This window comes from Micromys minutus (assembly GCF_963924665.1).
Source record: "Micromys minutus genome assembly, chromosome: X".
Taxonomy (NCBI): Eukaryota; Metazoa; Chordata; class Mammalia; order Rodentia; family Muridae; genus Micromys; species Micromys minutus.
Window position 1 is genome coordinate 31,724,881 of NC_137970.1, and position 20,359 is coordinate 31,745,239.

General features: G+C 33.6%; 1 protein-coding gene across 4 annotated transcripts in view; it reads left to right on the forward strand.

Annotated features, from left to right (window-relative positions):
- CNKSR2 (connector enhancer of kinase suppressor of Ras 2) overlaps positions 1 to 20,359 on the forward strand; it is a gene marked incomplete at its 5' end in the record, with an annotated part of 252,528 nt that overhangs the window by 225,758 nt on the left and 6,411 nt on the right. The gene's annotated exons all lie outside the window — the stretch shown is intronic.

The following is a 20,359-nucleotide window of genomic DNA, read 5'->3' on the forward strand; positions in this document are numbered from 1 at the left end:
TTATACTTAGTGCAAACTTTGCAAGACTGGAGGTGAGTTAACATGTTATCAGAAAAAATATTTTAACTTTCCCATTTTAAAGGTTTTGAATTTTCTTTTCCCATTTAAAATTTTTAACCTGTAATTTTAAATCTAACATGTTATTGTGCTATTGTCTTTGGATAAATCACCTACAGAACATATTTACTTAAGGCCTTAAATCTATTTAGGCCTTTCAAATGTTGTCATCCATGTATCTATATGTCTTTTCTTTTCAGATTTTGCTTAAATTTGTGTTATTTTACCTTATCATCACAGAGTCTATTCTATGATTTGTGAAATGGATGTTTGAAAGCATGCACCCTGTGATTCTTAGTGAGAGAAAGTAACTTATAATTTTAGGATCACTTAATTTACTTTTCGTCTTTTTCCCTTTGGAATGTCTGCCATTTTTTCATTGTCCTTTAATTATATCAAACTCAGGCATTTACATGTTTGTCCCCTAAAAAGAGCAGGGACAGCATGGAGTCAGTATTGTTTAATATAACTGCTCAGCAAAGTTGACAATAAGCCTCATCCCTCACTTTGAACTTTATTGTCTTTGTACACTGTATATAGTCGGTGGGAAGTATCCTCTAGATTTTGCATCTTAGGAAACTGAGGATAATGATATGCTTTTGTTAACTTAATTAGGACCATGCCTCAGCATTGTAGGCAAGAAAATATAAACCATACAGTTCCAATGGTAAACCATACAGGTACTGAATAATTAAGTGAAATGAACTTTAACTTACTTTGAATGCTACTTTTAAATCAGTAGTATGTATCCTTTTTAATGTGTTTCTATCAGTTTTCTCTCCAATAATACTACAGAATCCATTGCAAAATGATTTATAGTAAGGAATAGTTCATCTAACTAGTTGTTTTTGTTGAAGTAAACATAAAATGTATGTTATACTATATTTAACTACAAACAATAACTCTCACCATCAAATTTAAGAATTCTAAGACAGTTTTATCTACCATCCCACCCAAAAAGAAAGGTATTTTATATTCAAGAAAAATTATTATAGAGCCTCTGTTTCAATATTTTATCATTTCAGAGTTTCTATGTCAAAAAAGACATAACTTTTTAAAAGTTCTTCCTTGTATTTACACAAACTTAGATTTATGACTATTTTATATTCTTTGTGAAACTGAAATTAGCAAATTAGGTTTAAAAGGAAAAGACCAGCAAATTGTTCAGAGTCTATCTAATGGAAGAAAGAAGAATAAGATAGTTTTGGAAGTTCATTGAGCATATTAGGTGAAAGGTACACAGCTTTATCTTCTCCATAAGTAAAGGGATTGGTCTCATATTTAATGGGTCTCCAGTACTTGGAATCCAATATGGAAACTGGTACCAGATTTGATAACACATACTTGTACTCTAAACTGCCTTGCATAACATAGCCATTGTTATGTTGTTTACAACTCAATATTTAACATAGCTAACCTGATATCAAGATCAACATTTAAACTTAATTTAGCCTCTCAAAATATTATTTGCCTGAGTCCCTAAGCATTTACTAAGCATGGTATAAAACACATTGTGTATTTGTTTTGATAGATCCCATAATAAATAATAAAATTATTCTAAAGTATATCATACATATTATATATGTGTGTGTAATTATATGTATATAATAGTATATATTATTGAGTAAAGAAAGATATAGGTTTCCAAAATTTGATTTCTGATTAATTGCTATGTGATCAAAAAGGCAAATAAAATAAATACTGCTTTAAAGTTCTGGTAAAATTTAGCACTTCTCCCATTATATTTAGCAGTTATTTCATAAATGACTTTCTTATTCTTCCAGTTTAATAAAAAGACCTCCCAACACTGATAATGAAGTATGACAAATTATACAAATGATTCATTGTCTAAACCTTACCTAGAATATTCTAGTGATGACACAAAATCTGTCTTCAGTTTCTGAAAAATGTAAGGCAGTCCATTGCTGATATTCAGAACTGCATTTTGCATATTAAGATCACTGATATCAGATAAGGTAACTTTAACCAGTTGATAGATTATTTCAGTAAAATGTGGAGGCATTAAAATGATGAAAATTTTCCTGTAATGGCAGAATTATTATGGCTAAAAAATAGGAGCAATCTGGAATCTTTATGATGTGAAAAAAGTATAGAATGTTCCCAAGTTTTTTGTCTTGACTTGTTTCACTGCAGCTCGAAACTTGTTATGTTAATATACTTGACCAAACTTTTATTCAACTTATTGCTTGACTTCTAAAACCAGAGCTTGGCTTCAGTTGAGACTGTCTGATATAGTTGTACATTGCCCATAATTCAGGTGATTGTATAACCCAATTAGATGAAAGTGCAACTGACCATTAAGCTTAATCTAGTATTGTAGAATATTAATTCCTACTTTTGTAATTCTCACTTTTTACTTAAAGATTTATTTTTATTACATATTTTAGACATTATATATATATATATATATATATGGGGATATGTGTACATAGGTGAAGGTGCGCATATAGAACAGAAGAGAACAATGTATATTCCCTTTAACTAAAGTACATGAGAATGTGAGTCTTCTGATGATACAGGTGCTGGAAGGCAAATTCTACCATTTGGAAGAGCAGCAATTCTAACCACTCTTAACCATTAAGCCATCTCTGTAGTCACATCATTGAACAGTCTTTAAACATTTATCTGTTGCAAAAAGTGAAATTCAAAAAAATACTAATTCTTATGATTTTTAATCATGCCTAATTAAAATATTGACTTTTTCGAAAAACTGTGTAATTGAACCAGTGATATTAGAAGAACTCAGATCTCATTAATGATCAAAAACTGATAATTTAGACTTAAAATGACCTGGACCCAATTTTTATCAAAGCGTGTCATACTATGAAAACTGTAAAGAAATGAATGAATAAGTAAATTGTTCAAACATTTAAGTGAAACTTGACTAGTCCTTGTTACATTTCTAATAATTTTGGGAAAATTAGATAGAAATAGGTTTACAGTATGGCATTTAAATTTCTTATAATAACTAGTAGTTATGTTACAATGATACCCATTTTTTTCAGTTTCATACAGCATTAAAGGAAAAGTAGCCACTCAAAATCTAGTTCAAGAACCAAGTTCCAAACATAGCAATAAACCTACCCTATCAAGCATTTGCCTATCAGCAGCTCCCCTGAGGAAGTAATGTTCTTAAGATATTTCCTGTTTCTAATCAGCCTCTGTCAATAAAGGAAGGGCCATTACAGAGTACATTTATGAGCTGTATTGATAAGTTTTTTTTTCCTTCTCTCACTTTATCTATTCCTTTTTTTTGTAACTTTGTATGATTGTTTATTTTCTTCTTTTTTTAACAACTTTATTTTACAAAACAAAGATAAATGTACAGATTTTAAGCATGGTTTGCATAAAATTATACAATACATTTTTGTCAGTACTTTTTTTCAGATTTTAAAATAATTTTTACATAAAACTGTATGAATATATTTTTAGTCAGTACTTGATTTTTTTAAAGGTTTGATAGTATGCATTGAAAACTTAATAGTTACAATGAGCATAAAGTGCATGTAAAACAAAATGTAACATGGAAATAGTCAAAGTTTTCTTGTTGTATAGAGATTTTTTTTTTTTTGTTTTGTTTTGTTTCCTTTTCTTTATTTCTTGGACTTCATACAGTCTGTGAGTTGTTTCTGGGGCAGTGCGAGCCTCTGGGGTTAGCATCCCATTATCAGTGACTGCATATTATGTCTGTTCTTTTGTGACTGGGTTATCTCACTCAGAATGATATTCTCTAGATGCAGCCATTTTCTTAAGAATTTGGTCAAGTCATTGTTTCTGGTGGCTGAGTATTCCATTGTGTAAATGTACCACAATTTTTGTATCCATTCATCTACTGAAGGACATCTGGGTTCTTTCGAGCTTCTGGCTATTATAAATAGAGCTGCTATGAACATTGTGGTGTATATATCTTTGTTGTGTACTAAGGTGTCCTTGGGGTATATGCCCAGAAGTGGAATATCTGGGTCTTCAGGTATTATGTCCAATTTTCTGAGGTATCGCCAGACTGATTTCCAGAGTGGTTGTATTAGTTTGCAACCCCACCAACAGTGGAGAAGGGTTCCTCTTTCTCCGCAACCGAGCCAGCATCTGTTGTCATCTGAGTTTTGGATCTTGGCCAATCTGACTGGTGTGAGGTGGAATCTCAGGGTTGTTTTGATTTGCATTTCCCTGGTGGCTAAGGATGTCCAACACTTCCTCAGATATTTCTCAGCCATTCGATATTCCTCAACTGAGAACGTTTTGTTTAGCTCTGTACCCCATTTTTTAATAGGGTTATTTGATTCTCTGGTGTCTAGCTTTTTGAGTTCTTTGTATAGATATTAGGCCTCTATCTGATGTGGAGTTGGTAAAAATCTTTTCCCATTCTGTTGGCTGCCGTTTTGTTTTCTTGACAATGTCCTTAGCATTACAGAAACTTTGCAATCTCATTAAGTCCCATTTGTTAATCTTTGACCTTAGACCTTGAGCCATTGGTGTTTTGTTCAGAAAATTTTCTCCTGTGCCTATGTGTTCTAAAGTTTTCCCTAGTTTCTCATCTAATAGTTTCAGTGTATCTGGTTTAATGTGGAGATCTTTGATCCACTTACACTTGAGCTTTGTACAAGGAGATAAGAAAGGGTCTATTTTCATTCTTTTGCATGTTGAGTGCCAGTTGGACCAGCACCATTTGTTGAATAGGCTGTCCTTTTTCCATTGAATGTTTACGGCTCCTTTGTCAAAAATCAGGTGACCATATACATGAGGGCTCATTTCTGGATCTTCTATTCTATTCCATTGATCCATATGCCTATTTCTGTACCAGTACCATGCAGTTTTCAGCACAATTGCCTTGTAATATAGCTTGAGGTCAGGGATAGTGATTCCCGCAGATGTTCCTAATAATGACTTATAACCTGTCACCACCGGCCTTTCAGAGAATATCCCTAGAGCAGTGCTTACATTGTTATTTCACAGGAGGCGGAATCATTGTTCTTCACATAGAAGTGGCCAAAATGGTACATGTGATTTCAGACTCTTTTTTGTTCTTTTTCTTTATCGTGTTTATTTATTCTTTTGATTTCAGACTCTTCCCCAAAATTCCACTTCTGGCCTATAATTCATATATAAGATTTTAATGTATATTTTCTTATTTCAGTTGAAATTCTATTGAGGTAAAATATTCCAAACAGTTCCTTAAGATAGTTATGTAATGTACAACTTGTACCTCATGGCCTTTGATATTGAATGTTTGGTGATTTAATACAATCAAGTAATAATTTTGGAGGCCCCTAAGTCTCTACTTCAGTAAATTCTAGAAAATCAACCTTAAATTACAAAGTAAGTTTATCATCTAATAGGAAAGCAAAAACATTCTAATATATTAGTGTAGTATCCCAGGTGGTCTTAAAAATGAGCACTTAATGACAATTTAATTTCAGTGATAGAATATATTTGTATACTTTTATGCAAAAATGCCTAAATTCTGTACATTTATCTTTTTTTTAAATAAAGTTGTTCATTTAAAAAAAAGAAAGAATGTAAAAAAAAAATCTCAATTAGCTCTACCATGTAAAACTTCACAGGGCCTCACATTTAAGCTACATGATTTCACCTCAAAGAAAGAAAATGAAGAATATTTTGTATAAAGTTTGAAAAAAGGAAAATTGGGACTAAGGAAATGGCTAAGTGATTAACAGTGTGTACTGATCTTGGAGAGAACCTATGTTCAGTTTCCATTAGCCACATACTGTAGTTCACATCCGCCTGCTCCATGAGGATCCAAAACCTCTGACCTCAACAAGCACTGACACTCACATACACAAACAAGTACTAGGACATAATTAAAGGTAATTTAAAATATTATCAGCAAACATAGACACAGATAAAAAATCTAGAGATATTTGGCATGGGAGTATAGACAAGTAGAACTAAGACAAGGATTGTGTTGGAACTAAATCATTAAGAACCTAGCATACTATACCTGAAAGTTTACATCATCTCTTAAAGAACATTAAGTTTCAGCAGATACAAATAGACATATATAATATAATAAGACATATGTATCAGAAAGTCCCCTCTGTTAGCAATGTAAATGTGTTAATATAAAAGAATATGTGGTGTAGAGAGACCATTTAGAAAACCATTCAAATTATTTAAATTTAAGATCTGGTCCTCCCACTAGAGAACATTACCATTTATCTATGGAGATAAACTAACCTGCTAAGATGAATACCCACAAGGAGGAAATGATAAATTAACAGTATAATGTATGCATAGAGCATACCTACTAGGAGAAGCTGTTAACTAATATAGCACTGATTAAAAAGCCTGTCAGATAGCAGTAAGTGGCTGACATGGGAAACTTCATGCCAATAACAGATACATACACCTGTCTTGTGCAATATTCACTAGTCAGACAAGAGTTTTAAAAAATTTGAAAAGAGCACATAAGGCACACGTCTAAGGGTGTGAAGAAGACTTATCAAAAGAATCCATCATAAATGAGAAATTTTATCCAAGGGAAATGTCTTTAAAATGAAAATGGTAGGGTCTCATTGTGTATCATACCCTAGGCCTCAAATGCCCAGAGGTCCTTCTGCCTTGACCTTTCAAGTGCTGAAATTGAAGATAGTTGCCACCACACAAGACTAGATCTGACATCTTAGTGACAATACAATGTGGGTATCTGCAACTCACTTTTTTAGTAAGTTGCTTTAGCAACTCCTGAAGCAAAGTATCAGTTGTCTAGAACTTCAAGATTTGGCCATGCTAAATCTAGAAGCTGCATTTGATTTCAAATGGACTGTTTATATGGGGAGCAATGTAATGTAGTGTATACTTCCCAGGATGACTTTTTCATCACCATAGTAACCAATTAGCCCCCACACTAAGATCAGTAATCATTTCTAGTATGGCTAAAACTAAAGTCTTGGTTGTCAAGGCCTTCTATAATTAAAATATATTATTTTGTTAAAGAAAAGTTGCACTTATACTTTTGAGGGATCTATTGATTTTCCACAAAGGGAAAAAATGGGCTCTCTAGTGTTATACTGAAGATTTAAAATAAGGAAGAAAAATGTCATCCTGACATTTTTTTTTGGCCAGGTTCTGGTTTTATGTCTATTCATGGTGTGTACTCTGCTTAGTCAATTGTTGAGAAATAATGTCTGACTTTAAACTATTTGACAGCCTTCCTAAATAGTAATAAGCACATGTAATTGATATACTTAATTATTGTTGGTGGTTTGAAGCTACTTTTAATTTATTTTGAGATTTTCTGAATTTGCTTCAAAATCCAAGATTAATGTCTTTTAGATTATTTGTGCCCTTAACCAAATCAAGAGAAAAGTTGTCCTAGAAACTTGATTATTAATATTCATGGACTTAAGGAAGGGTTGATGTAATATTTCATGATAAATCGAGAAAATAACATCATATGTTGGTGTCTGATAAAATAGCTCTTCAACCATATAAAAACCAGTATGTTTTAGAATGTGTTCATATATGTATATGTGTATATGTGTACATACAGACATTTGTGATAGTAGTATGTATATATGTATCAAAGAACTCTTAAAATGTAGTCCTATGTGTGTTCTTACATATACAATTATAATGCTAATAACATAAACACACACATAAAATAAATAAGACCACTGCCATGGAGTTCTTTGGTAAACTGTTCCATACCTATCATTGTTTTGCTCTTCCTTTAGCCCACAAACAAAATAATTAAACCAAATGGTAATGGAGTTTAAAATGTAAGTTAAGAATCCCAAATATGCCCCTTCTGCATGTCCCTGTGCAATAAAAAATGACCTGAAACAGCCTTTCTTCCTTAATAGTTGTATATGTTTATGCTAGAGAAAGCAGCATAGTCCTTCATAACTAAAATCCAATGCATAGAAATATTTAAATCAGTGAAACACAGAGTTTTTTGAAGTATATTACAAGTAATGTAACCCCATCAACCACTATGAAATTGATTAATTTACAGATAAGAATCAAATGTATTAAGATAAAACCGTTTTACATATTTCAATACAAATTGCATTTTAAGTTACAGAGAACCTTCTGACATTTCAAACATTGGAATTTTATAAAAGGAACTCTCATCCTATTTAAGTCCGTGTATGAGTGTACTTTCCTGTAATTATACTGGTGAGTGTAAAATTCAGCATGTGATAATAAATGTTAAACACAGTAGCCATAAATCCATTTGTATTTTTCCCTATGAACACTGCAAGTCAGCATCTTTGTAAATCTTAAGAAATCTTTAATATTCTTTACAAGAGCAGCTCTATATAATTTTTTTAGAAGGGGAAATGAAACTCATAAGTAATGGAATATTTTAAATGGAATAATCCCCATAGGTCTCTAGATTCTGTGCATTTCTATTCCAAGTACTGGATGAGTTTGCTGGTATAAAGTCTAATGGCAATTCATTTTAAGACATATAAGATTGAATATGAATATTCATTAACTCAGGTTTATAATTAAGATGAAAAGTTCTGCTATTTGGTTTTATCCATGGTACATTTCTTATAAATACAGCTTTGCAGTGATTTTAGCAAATATTTTTCATGGAAATGACATAATACATATCGCTAAAGTAGAATTTCAGTACTAAATTATGAAACTATTTGGAAAAGGGAGCTGTATGATATAATAATATATTAGAAAATAAAAAGTATATAAAACATTTCATTAGCTTATAACAGATTTGAAGTAGAGAATAATATTAGTGATATGTGATGTGCTCTTGAATTTTCTGCTTGTTCTTTGCACTTGCTTTGCTGGAGAAGATATTTTTGATGGTCCTGAAACTCCATTGGCAGTGCCCCCAAAGCAGCTTATCTCCTTGCCAGGGTTGTTAATGAGTAAATGATCCCAAATGTCAGACTGGCATGCCAAGGAGGTTATTAATAAAGCATTAACATTTAGAAGTTATTGAAAGAAGAAAATCAATATTGCAATGTTTTAAATATTTCTCTCTCAAAACAGTAAGAAAACTCCACTGCTAAGTTCTACAATCAAGGCAGTATGTAGTTTGAGAGGAAGTAATCTTTAAATGTTAAGAGAGTGAAAAACTCTTTTTCTTGTTCTCCTACGATATTTCACTGCTGCCCCCCCACAACCATTTATGTTCTTGTTGATAAAGAAGCTAGAGTTCACTAACTTTCAGATTAAGTGCCCTCCTCCACTGCTGCTCTTTGCTCTCCTAGGATGGTATGGTACTGGAGCTGACACTGAATGACATTCTTTAAAAATAATAGTACTCTTACCATATGGCAGAACGTTGTGAATAGTTTAAAATTCAATATGAGAATAAGCATGGAGTAGAGTAGGGCTGAGGAGGTAGTTCAGAGGTAGACTATACATTTACCATTCATGATAATGAATGAGTAGCCCTGGATACAATCCCGTGTGCCACGAAGGTGACCAACGAGAGACTATAGAAATATCTATAGTGTATATCTATTAGATACTAATTGGAAAGATATTTACTGTTGATTTAGAAAACTCATATATATTCATTTATTTTTTGTTTCTGTTTTGAATAATTAGAAAGTTCAGCCACTGACTGCCACTAAAGAAGATGGGCAGAAAAACTATTCTTCCCATAGCTTCAACATTTACTCTGCAGAGTTAAAGTTAACTCATCAGCAAATTGGTCAAAGGACATAAAACAAAGACACAACATTTTTCTTAAGTAACCCATCTCCCCACTTACCTTAGCTATTATCCTACTGCAATTTCAACTTGGGGAATTCAAGTCAAGTAAGATGATCATACTCAGTAGATTCTGGGATGAAACTGTAATCAGGGCTTTAGAGAGATTTTTCAGTCCACGTATGCCTGATCATGTATGTGGACTGAAGTCCATGTCAGGAAAATACAGCCTTTCAAAGAACTTATGAGGTCTTAAAGAGTCTTAAAGTGTCTTAAAAAGAAGTATCATAGTAGGATTGGAAGGAAGAAAAGCGAACCTGTGAAATGAAATGATTTAGAAACAAACTTAAGCCAGGTAGTGGTGGCTTTTATCGCCGAGGCACAGGCAGGTGGATCTCTGTGAGGTTTTGGCCAGCCCGGTCTGTAGGGTGAGTTCCAAGACATCCAGGGCAGATGGATGGATGGATGGATGGATGGATGGATGGATGGATGGATGGATGGATGGATGGATGGATGAAGAGAGGGTGGGAGGGAGGGAAGGATGGAGGGGGGAGACAGAAAGAGATAGATAGGTAGATAGATTGGTAGGTAGGTAGATAGATAGATGGATAGATAGATAGATAGATAGATAGATAGATAGATAGATAGATAGATAGATAGATAGGAACTTAAATATTGTTAGTTCCATTTTTTTCACTTTGGCAAAGCCAAACATGATGACAGATAGTGTTGGGTGACTCATATATTCACCAGATTGTAAGTTCTCATCACTAAATGACTTTACACCAACTATCATTATTTCTTTGTTTTGATAGAAACAGATGAACTCATTATAAAGTTTAAATCTCATACATTAGAAACATACGTTTTTCTTCCCTAGAATGCATTGGGGAAGTTTTGCTTTTCATGTAGTGGGTTCATCATTCACAATCTAACCACTATGCTGTTTTAACCATTGCAGCAGAAAGTAAGAACTTTGAAGATTTTATTTTAAAATAAGTGCTCACTAATTATAAATACATCACAAAAGAAACCTAATGTGAATAAACTAGCACCTGTCAATACTTCTGAAAGAAAAGGGACTTAACATGATGATTCTGTTAATAATATCAAAATGATATCAGTTGAAACAATTGAAGCTAGCCCTTACTAGCTAAGCCATCTCTCCATTACTCAACTGAAGTATCTAAAAGAGTAATGGATGATAATGAAAGAATCACGGTTATGGTTATTTATTTATTCTTCTCTCATATATTACATCCCAAATTCAGTTTCCCCTCGCTCCTCTCTCCCAGTCTCTCCCCCCACCTCTCTTCTCCCCAGATCAACTCTTCCTGTTTCCCTTCTAAAAAGGGCAGGCTTCCCCAGGATGTGAACCCAACATAGCATATCAAGTCACAGTAAGACTAGGCACACAGCCTCATATTAAGGGTAAATTAGACAACTCAGTAAGAAGTTTTCTCAGACCACAATGTTTCCCAGAAGTCAAAGTTAGACTTTTTAATAGGGTAGTCTCTCTTTGAAGTGAATCTATTTATGTTTGTGATGATGTTACACTTGTAGATGAGGTGTGCACATTTAGCCCACTGCCTTTACCTGTGGTTGACCTGGACAGTCATGCTTCTAGTTTACATTCATAATGCATACAATTGGTTCAGTTGGGCTGACTTTAGGAATATTTTTGTAGTTGTTCTGTTTGCCTTAAAAATAAATAGGAATCGTTTTACTCGACATAAAATGTTTGTAATCAAGAATCTATTCAAAAAGTTTATCAAGACCTCTTTCGTTTTTCATAATTTTAGGAGAGCGAGATATTTCCAACCTATTCTTCAGCAAAAACAACCCTTGAACTTGATTTAGCTGAGTGATGGTGTTCCACTGATGAAAAGGCTGCAATGCAATGCTAATAACCTCTCCTACCGAAAGGCCAGTGACTTAGAAACTACTTGTATATACAGGATAGCCATTTACTTCAACCACCTCCACGCATCTGGTAGCCAGTCCAACTGTCCTGAAGTAGATCTCAAACTGCAGTGAGCAGAAGAGACATCACTTGTATAAAGAGCAAATTCCAGCTTCTCATACTCAGAAATCCTGATCCATTAGGTGAGATGTTCTTCATAGGAATGTGTGTCTAATAAACACCACCACCTTTAAGAGTCTCTAATCAGTGGTACTTACCACAAATAGTTGAGGAGATAGACACCTTTTAAGAGAGTTACTTTTTTTGTACTAATATTAACAGACTGGTAATGAGCTCTAACCATTTTGAAATAGTGACTTTCCCCCATAATCTTGTCTAAACTGGGGAGATATTTTCAATCTCTTGTATAAAATTCAATAATCGTATACAAACAATATTATAATATTGATTACCAGGGCTCTGGTTCAGTTTAGAATCAATTATATGTGCATTAGGGGATATGCTTGAGATGAAAATATTCATGTAATATTATTTCTTCATGTAATATCTCTACAAGGAAAAGATGAATGTGTCCAAAAACTTATAATAATATAGAAAATTAAGGACAGTTTAAATTGACATGGGACTTTATGCCCCAAGTTAGATTGCCTGTGATTTTCCAGCCTGAAAGTCTATACCAGACAGTACTTATTAAACAGTGGTTGGGCCTAGCAATAGGTTTCCAGAATTATCTTTTAAATGGTGAGGTATTACATGTTATTTCACTTGACCTACATAGAAAAATTACTTAGTTCTAATCTTCCCTTTCTGCATATAGTGTGATATGATAAATAACTGCTTCTTCCAGTTATTGAAATATACTGTGTTTCATTTTTTATGTATCAGTTATTTTTTTCTTCCCATTTTCCACATTATGTAGCAATAGACAATTCTTTCTCTTATCTTTCTCTCCCTTTGTTTGTTCTGGGGATATAACTAAATATACTGACATAATGCAGCAGATAAAATTTTCCCTTATGCTACAGATGAGAAACATGGCTGATATGTGCCTGATGAAAATACTTGGATTCCTGAAGATACAAAACAAAATGAACAAAAAGAGAAACTATGGTTTAATCTAAACTTGTCCTCACTTTTCCAATCATTCAAAAACATTGTTCTCTTCAGTTTCTAAACTCCTTGGTTTGTGACTAATGCTCAGATATAAAATCATCTTTTTGTCGTGTTTATTTTTGTAGCTTTTCATTTATTTTCACTTTGTGTCATTTACTCTGAGGCCTCCTCATCCGAATACAGGCTAGGCTACTCTCTGATTCAAGACAGTAGGATATGTGTCAAGGTAGTAACCCTTCTTTATACCTTCTGACTGAGTGAAAATGAGGAAACATAGAACTCCAGTTCATTTTTTTAAAAGACTGATAGTTTTGCATCTGTGTGGAGAATAGACAACTTTTGTGATTCAAACTATACATGTGTGTACAAATTAGAGGTGGGAAGAGATTTGTGTTTGTTATTGTATATAATTGGAAGATTGGCATTCCAAACAAACTAAATCAAAATTGGTCCCATTAACAACCTAGTAGACTTGCATGCCAACAGGAAGACATTATAGTATTAAAACCATATGCAATTCTAGACATATTTTCTTCTATTTTTTTTCTTCATGGGTACTGCATGATGGTATTTCTAATACAAATACTGATGTGCTTTGGAATAATGGCACTCGCAGGTCTTTCATCATATTGTATCACTGCTTTATTATATTAGGCTAATACACTGCGAGAGTTGGTAGAACCTCTCCATGCCAAATCGGATCCACTTCTGTTGGCACTCAACCCATTGGAATCACAGATTGATAAGCTAATGTTTAGAGAATTTAGATGGAAGAGAGTCGGCACGGCGCAGACTCAACATCAACCTCTTGCAAGCAACTAAAATGGCCTCGTCCTTGCTGTTTATAACAGAAAACAGACTTGTAAAAAGCTTAGATCATCAAGTGTTGTGGATTTGGGGCATCCGTAAAGGGATATTAAGAGGGGCAGGCCACTCTTAAGAAGAATTCGAGCTTTCAACAGTGGGACTAGCATAAGATCAAAGTCAATCAAGATGGAACACAGTAGCCGAAAACTGCCCTTTGTATGGGAGAACAGAGGGTAAAGGCTCTTTCCTGGGGAAGGGCTCTGTGGTGACATCTCAGTTGTGTCCTCCTGACATGAGGAAGAGAGGGATCAGCACCAATAACTAGAAAATCCTGTCTGTTTAATGGACTCTTTATGGTTAAGGGAAAACAGCGGAAGCAAATTCTGTGTTAAATGTATTTGCATTTTTAAAATTTGACATGCTGTATTGTACTAAATTAAGTGTAATCTATTAAGGCAAGGTGTACACACCCTGCTCTGAAACTCAATATGTTTATTCTAATATTAACGCATATTCAGGTGTAAGGCAGACTGCTTTCAGTGACACTAATGAAGGAAATTTCTCATGCCAGGCTTTATTAGATTCCTCAGTGAAAAATCCCAACTTTCTCCTTTTCCTTGGCACTTACATAGAAATGATGTTGCCTCATCAGCTGGAATGAGCTATTCTCTTTCTGTAAAATATTCCAATCTATAGGCTGTGCTTTTCCATATTTGAAAAGTATTTTGTCTGGATGTCTTTCAAAATAGCTTCAGATATTATTTAATACTGTGTATCCGGGTCCCCTGTGGCTCAGTATTGCTTATTTTTCTTCTGTGGTAGATGTGAAATTTCCTTTAGTTGGATAAGATACACTGTAATGATTTTAATGCTAATTAATGAATATTTCATACTGTGCAGTGAAAAAAATAATTTAATATTGTATTATGAAATGTTTTTTCTTCCTGTTGCTGCAGTGTGTGGTATTGCATAATATGAATACCTGTAAAAATATAAATTGCTTAGAAATAAAAATATTACCAGTTGGTACCAGATCTTTTTAGATAGCTAAATAATTTGCTAAGTATGCTTGATAGCAAATATCTTTTTAACAAAAAAAAAAAAAAACTCTATGCTTCTTTCTCACAAATGAAATTTGTGTTGTGAATAAAAACCACATTGACCTGCCTTAGAATTGCCTCTGTGCCCCAACCATTTTCATGTGTTTCTAAGTGTATCTAAAGAATGGTAGCTCTTGGTGTAGAGAAATAAGTCATATTTATTTTATTGACATTTAATATTAATGAAATTCTCTTGGGTCATGCTCCCTGTTTAAATCCTAGTAAAACGTTATGATCTGAAGAATTTTAGGGGGGTTCCTCATTAATGAGTGTGGTGACTATGTATTACTTTTCAAATAAAATCCCTTAGTTTGGCTTTGAAGCTGTCCCTATTATAAATTTCTGCCTCAGACTTCCACTTTTATTGATTACATTTTCTAAGTTGTGTGGGTAAATCTGGATTCTGTCAATCATTTCTGTGTTTGCCCCTTCTTAGGATTTAGTAAAGCAGCGCTTAAGGATGCCGGGTCCTGCCATTTGGAAAAAAAAAATTATTGCACCCTGAAAAGTCAACCACTGTCATATAGTTCTTATTAAACTACTGAATTTGTCAGAAATGCTCAGAGGAAAAGGGTGTAGGATAAACTTGATCTTTAACTATTTTCATCAGAGCCTTATGGAAGTAAGCTTTAACACTGCTGAAGAATTGACAGTTAGAGCCACTGGACATACTTAGTTTATAAATACAGGATTTACCTGATCTAAAAGCGAAAGGAAACCTTAGCAATGTAGGTATACAAATTGCTTGGTCCTCGTTAAAAGGGGGAATTTTGCTTATTAAAATCAATTTTTCTTCCGAAGAAACACTTTCCTAACAGTAGTGTTTAAGTGTTATTACTTTGCCTAAAAGAATAAATAATTTCTAATTATTGAGTAACTAATTGGCTGCAAAGGCAAAAACTAAAAGCTAACTTGTAAAAATCTTCTAATACAAATTGCCTTCCCTTCCTCCCAAGTTCTACAAAACCAGACACAGCAAGTTGTTTGCTATAAAGGCCTGGATTAAAATAGCTAGTGTTTTAACTACAAAACAATTAAAATCTTAGTATAAATTTGTGGTTATTTAATCACGTTTTAATATCAAACTTACAGAGATTAATTCTGCTAAAAGTCTGTCACCTTACATATAAATAAGTTATTCTCTGGGACAAGGTAGTAAATTAGTATTCATAAAAATAGTCCTGTGGTCTCAATGCAAATGACAATTGCCCTTTGGGACAAAAATAGCATTCTGCATACTTGATATGATTAGCCTAGAAGCTGCGAAGTGCTTTCTGGTTGTATAAGAACAAATGCCACTGCTCAGAATTGACTGATGACTAATGGTACTATGTCTAGCCTTCTCGATCATCTGTAATTTAACCTTTCCCAAACTTCTGTGCACATTCCACAGCTGTGTTGTAGAAAAAAACAACTGTTTCCATGAGGACATCATTGTCCACTTTTAAAAAGCATATAATTCTCTTCCAAAACATGTACCAAGAATCCATTTCCCATTGTTGTTTTCAGAGCCCAATTGATATAGTTCTTGGTTTTGTTTTCACCTTTTACTCCGCTTTAACAATGCCATTGCAGTGGCAGGGAAATCAGAAGACAAGAGTAAGATTTTATTTTCTCTAGTTTCTACCAAAGAAATATGAACAGTATGATACAATTGCTTTTCAGTAATTATGCACGCACCTAATGGGGAATCTTCCTTGGAGTGTGTTATTTATAAAATAAATTCACTCCATTTGAATTTGTTAAGAACCTGTGAGGCATTATGGTAGATAGCCAATGGCAAATGCAAATGTCAGTAACACAAATTCCCCTTATAGAAGTCCCGGTAAAGATGTTGGAAGGAGCATCTATTAACATACAGGATGAAAATAGAGACTTTCTCCTTGACTTGTATTTTATCTTTTTCAGTTTTTTTTTGTGTGTGTGTGTATTTATAGCATATACTGATAGACTACAAAATGTGTATAAATTATGAATAACACAAGTGTTTTAGCCTGTAAGGGTGAATAGTCAAGAAAAAGTTTAGAAACCACTGCACCTAAATGCATAGTACTCACTAACCAAAAATTTGGGAGCAATTGAGAAATACGTTATAATCTGCTCATAAGTAGTTTCAAGACATTGTAACAAACTGATATTTTTTATAATCTATTCTTCTTTTGAGCTTTTCTGTTTTTTCAACTACCTGGTGACCCTATGCAACCTGCAGAAAACCAATGAATTACTGTGATGCTCACCATGTTCCTAAATTCCTAATATGTGAATAACACCAAAGGGAAGGTTTTTTCATTCCTGCCAAGTACAACACAGCCAGAAATGATCATCTCTTGGCATAGAATGCAAATTAATTACTTCATTTTGTCCTTCAAATTCACTAGTCAATGAAATTTCATATAAGAAAGGAGACTTTATATGTTCTCTTTGCTTTAATAGAATGATTTTTTTTTTAATGTGTGATCTGACAAAGACCTAATTTTTATGCTACAAATGTAAATATATTTTGGGGAAAGTTTTATTCCTTCATAGTTCCAGCTTTCGTGAATAAATTAGATGCCAATTAAAATGTCATTACAGCAGTGCTACATGTCCTCAGTGGGAATCGCAGAAGGTTCCTATATATGTCCTTTTATTTGAATGTGGTCTACACTTTGCCAATTTTCAGAAACATTCACTCAAATTGCAAACGAGCTGGTTTTTAGCCAGTGTTCCAATGGCTGAACTGCCACATTGAAAGAAATTCAGTTGGGAAGCAGGCCTCACCAAGTGTTTGCCTCATCGTCCAAAGCAAGCTTCTTCTAAGAGAAGAAAAAGCAAAGTTTGAGAAGAGAAAGGACCCTGAAGGGAAATGTGAAGGAGACGAAGAGGAAGAGGGCAAAAAGAGAAGAAAATAAAGGTGCTTTCATGTTTTCGGTTGCAACAATAGCTCTATAGACTTAATTGAGATTCATCTGAGAAAAATCAAGAAAACCAATTGAAAACTAAAAAAGAAAATAAAGGTCTGTTTTTGTCTTGAATGTTGAGTTCTGTGTTGTTTTGACTGTTGAGCACAGTGAATCAGATTTATAATGTGACTCAGCCTCTCCTTCTTTTGAAAATAAAAGGACTCTTTGTGTAGTCTTAGAATGTTAAATCACTGGTGACATTTCGTGGTAGCCTGGCTTCTCAGTCCCTTGTCCTTACTCATTCCACTACTGTGTCTTGTACAGTGTTGCATATGTGTATGGTGTATGGAGGACTGAGGGGGGACTTTCTTATCTCTGGTAGGAGCCACACCATCCAACTGCTATTCTTCAAAATGTTTCCATGTTCTGTGTCATTGTGATTCCTTGTTCCGATGTGCTGCCCAGATAGACCCATGCTTGGCTTTTGTACAGCTGTCAAACCAAATACTTTGTAGAATTATGTTGTCTTTTGGTTGGATGCTTTTCCCCTCAAATACTATTAAGAAAGGGACAGTGGAGACTTTTTGTTTTTAAATAGTTATTTGTATTTTTATATTTAATCTTTGCTTAGTCTTCTTAAAGTAAAACTTCTTTGAGATTGATTTAAAAAATAAAGCTTCTGCAGTATTCCACGATGTCAAAAGTGAAGGCAAAGGGCCTGGGTTGAGATGGGGTTCAGTGATGCCTCGTATGTACAAGACCCTTCATTTGATCCCCAGCAGAGAATTGGGGAGACAGAGACACAAAGACAGAGAAGGAGAACATATGAAGTCCAAATGTAACAAGATGTATATGCCCTACCATATTGGGTAATATATGAGAATGATTTCTCTTTTTAGATCCTTTTTTTTCCTTTCACCTTCTTTCTAGAACTGAAAAAGTGATAGTACATTATGCCACCTAGTACCTCAACTACTATAATTCCCATCTATTAGACTTTCTTACTGGTACCCAAACCCCTATTTTACAAATTGCATCTATCTTTACATGCATTCTTGCCTTGAGGCAAATAAAATAATTACTAAATAATTTCCCAGTGCCTGTTCCTGGATTATGATTTTATGAAATAGAATTATTCTGTTCAAATATGTCCTTATTTTTACAACTTCATTTAGTGACCATAAGTGACTATTTTGTGCCTTCCTCCTTCCTAGGCATCCTCATTTGAAATTCTCTATAATGGAGCTATCTTGTTGTAACTTGAAAGTCCATTCTTTTTTTAGGCTTGCATGCACCCATCCATCAAACTCCTCTATGTGCCGAAAATAGGCCAAGAATGAACCAACAGAGAATTTTTAAAAGATTTGATTTAAATGAATTTTCATATTTTAAGAGAGGTCTGTTTAGGTGTTAAAATTCATTATAGAACACCATGATAGCATGTGCTAACAGATGATAAGGGATTTTCTAGTGGAAAAAAATGTTCATAGCTATTCTCAGCTACTAACCTCAGTCGAAGAGCAGTAAGTTAAATGCAGAATTTAAACAAAATAGCTTTTTAATTCTATAGGTGAATCCTTTAAAATTAAGGTGTTATTTTAGACTTTGGGAGCAGTTTTAACTGTATTCTTTTCAAATATGTTTAGAGCATCCTTAGCATAACCCAAGGAACGGTGTCCAGAGTTGCACAAATGATGGGTATAACCTGTTACCCCCTTATGTGTTCTATCTCTGACAGTCATGTTCTTTGCAGCATTATGAGCATACTGAAATATTTCTGTGTAGTTCAACTTATTAAAGTCTTAACATTTGTGTATAGTTTGTATCCAATTCGAAGCCATTTCTGTGGCAAGAACAGTAATATTTATTAAAAGATTGCATGCAAAGCATGAAATAAATGTTTAGAATGATGCATTTTAAGGGATTCTCACATTAATTGGTACCTCTAATTAAATGCACACTTTAAATAATTAAGTTCTAATTTCCCCATTTATATGAGATTATGACCTTGAACAAAGAACTCCCCTGTTACAAATTGAAGATTTCTTAGTATCATTATGAAGATCAAATGAGATCATGAATGTTAGACACAAATAAATGTTCATTAGTATTGTCGTTAATTAGGAGATCTATTTTTAAAACTATATCTGAAAGCTCGATATCGCATGATCTGCAGTGGAATGAATAACATTATTTATGCTTTGGACCAGTGTACAAAGTATTTCTCACGTAAGACCCTGCTGCTACCCAAAGAAGAATCTAGTTCATTTTTATTATTATATTTATGAAAAACAAACTGATATGTTTCTAACTGATTTAACATCATTACTCATACAATTTTAAAGTAAAATAACACTTTCCTTTGATCATCTAAATAAAAAATATCTATAGTTGTAGGTGTTTTAATTTTCCTCAAAAATATTTAAGTGTTTCCTTAACAGTTTTTTTAATGTTATAAATTATGTTAGTACTTGTCAGAAATATCCTTATATTTGCTCACAAATACTGCCATGTGATTCATTTTCATTGAAAACATTATTATTGCTGAGCATAGTTACTTATATACCTGTAACCCCAGCTCTTGGGAGGCAGAAGCACAAGGATTATGATGAATTTGAGGCCAGCCTCATGTCGTGCATGACTTTGCTACATAATGAATTGCAAGCCACCCTGGCCTACACTCTGAGCCCCTGCCTGAAAATCAAAGACATCATTTTTCATAATAATTTTGATCAGTTACTGTTTTGATAATGTACTAGGCATCGCTACAGCAGTCACATGAAATCTAAAAGTCTATTAGATAA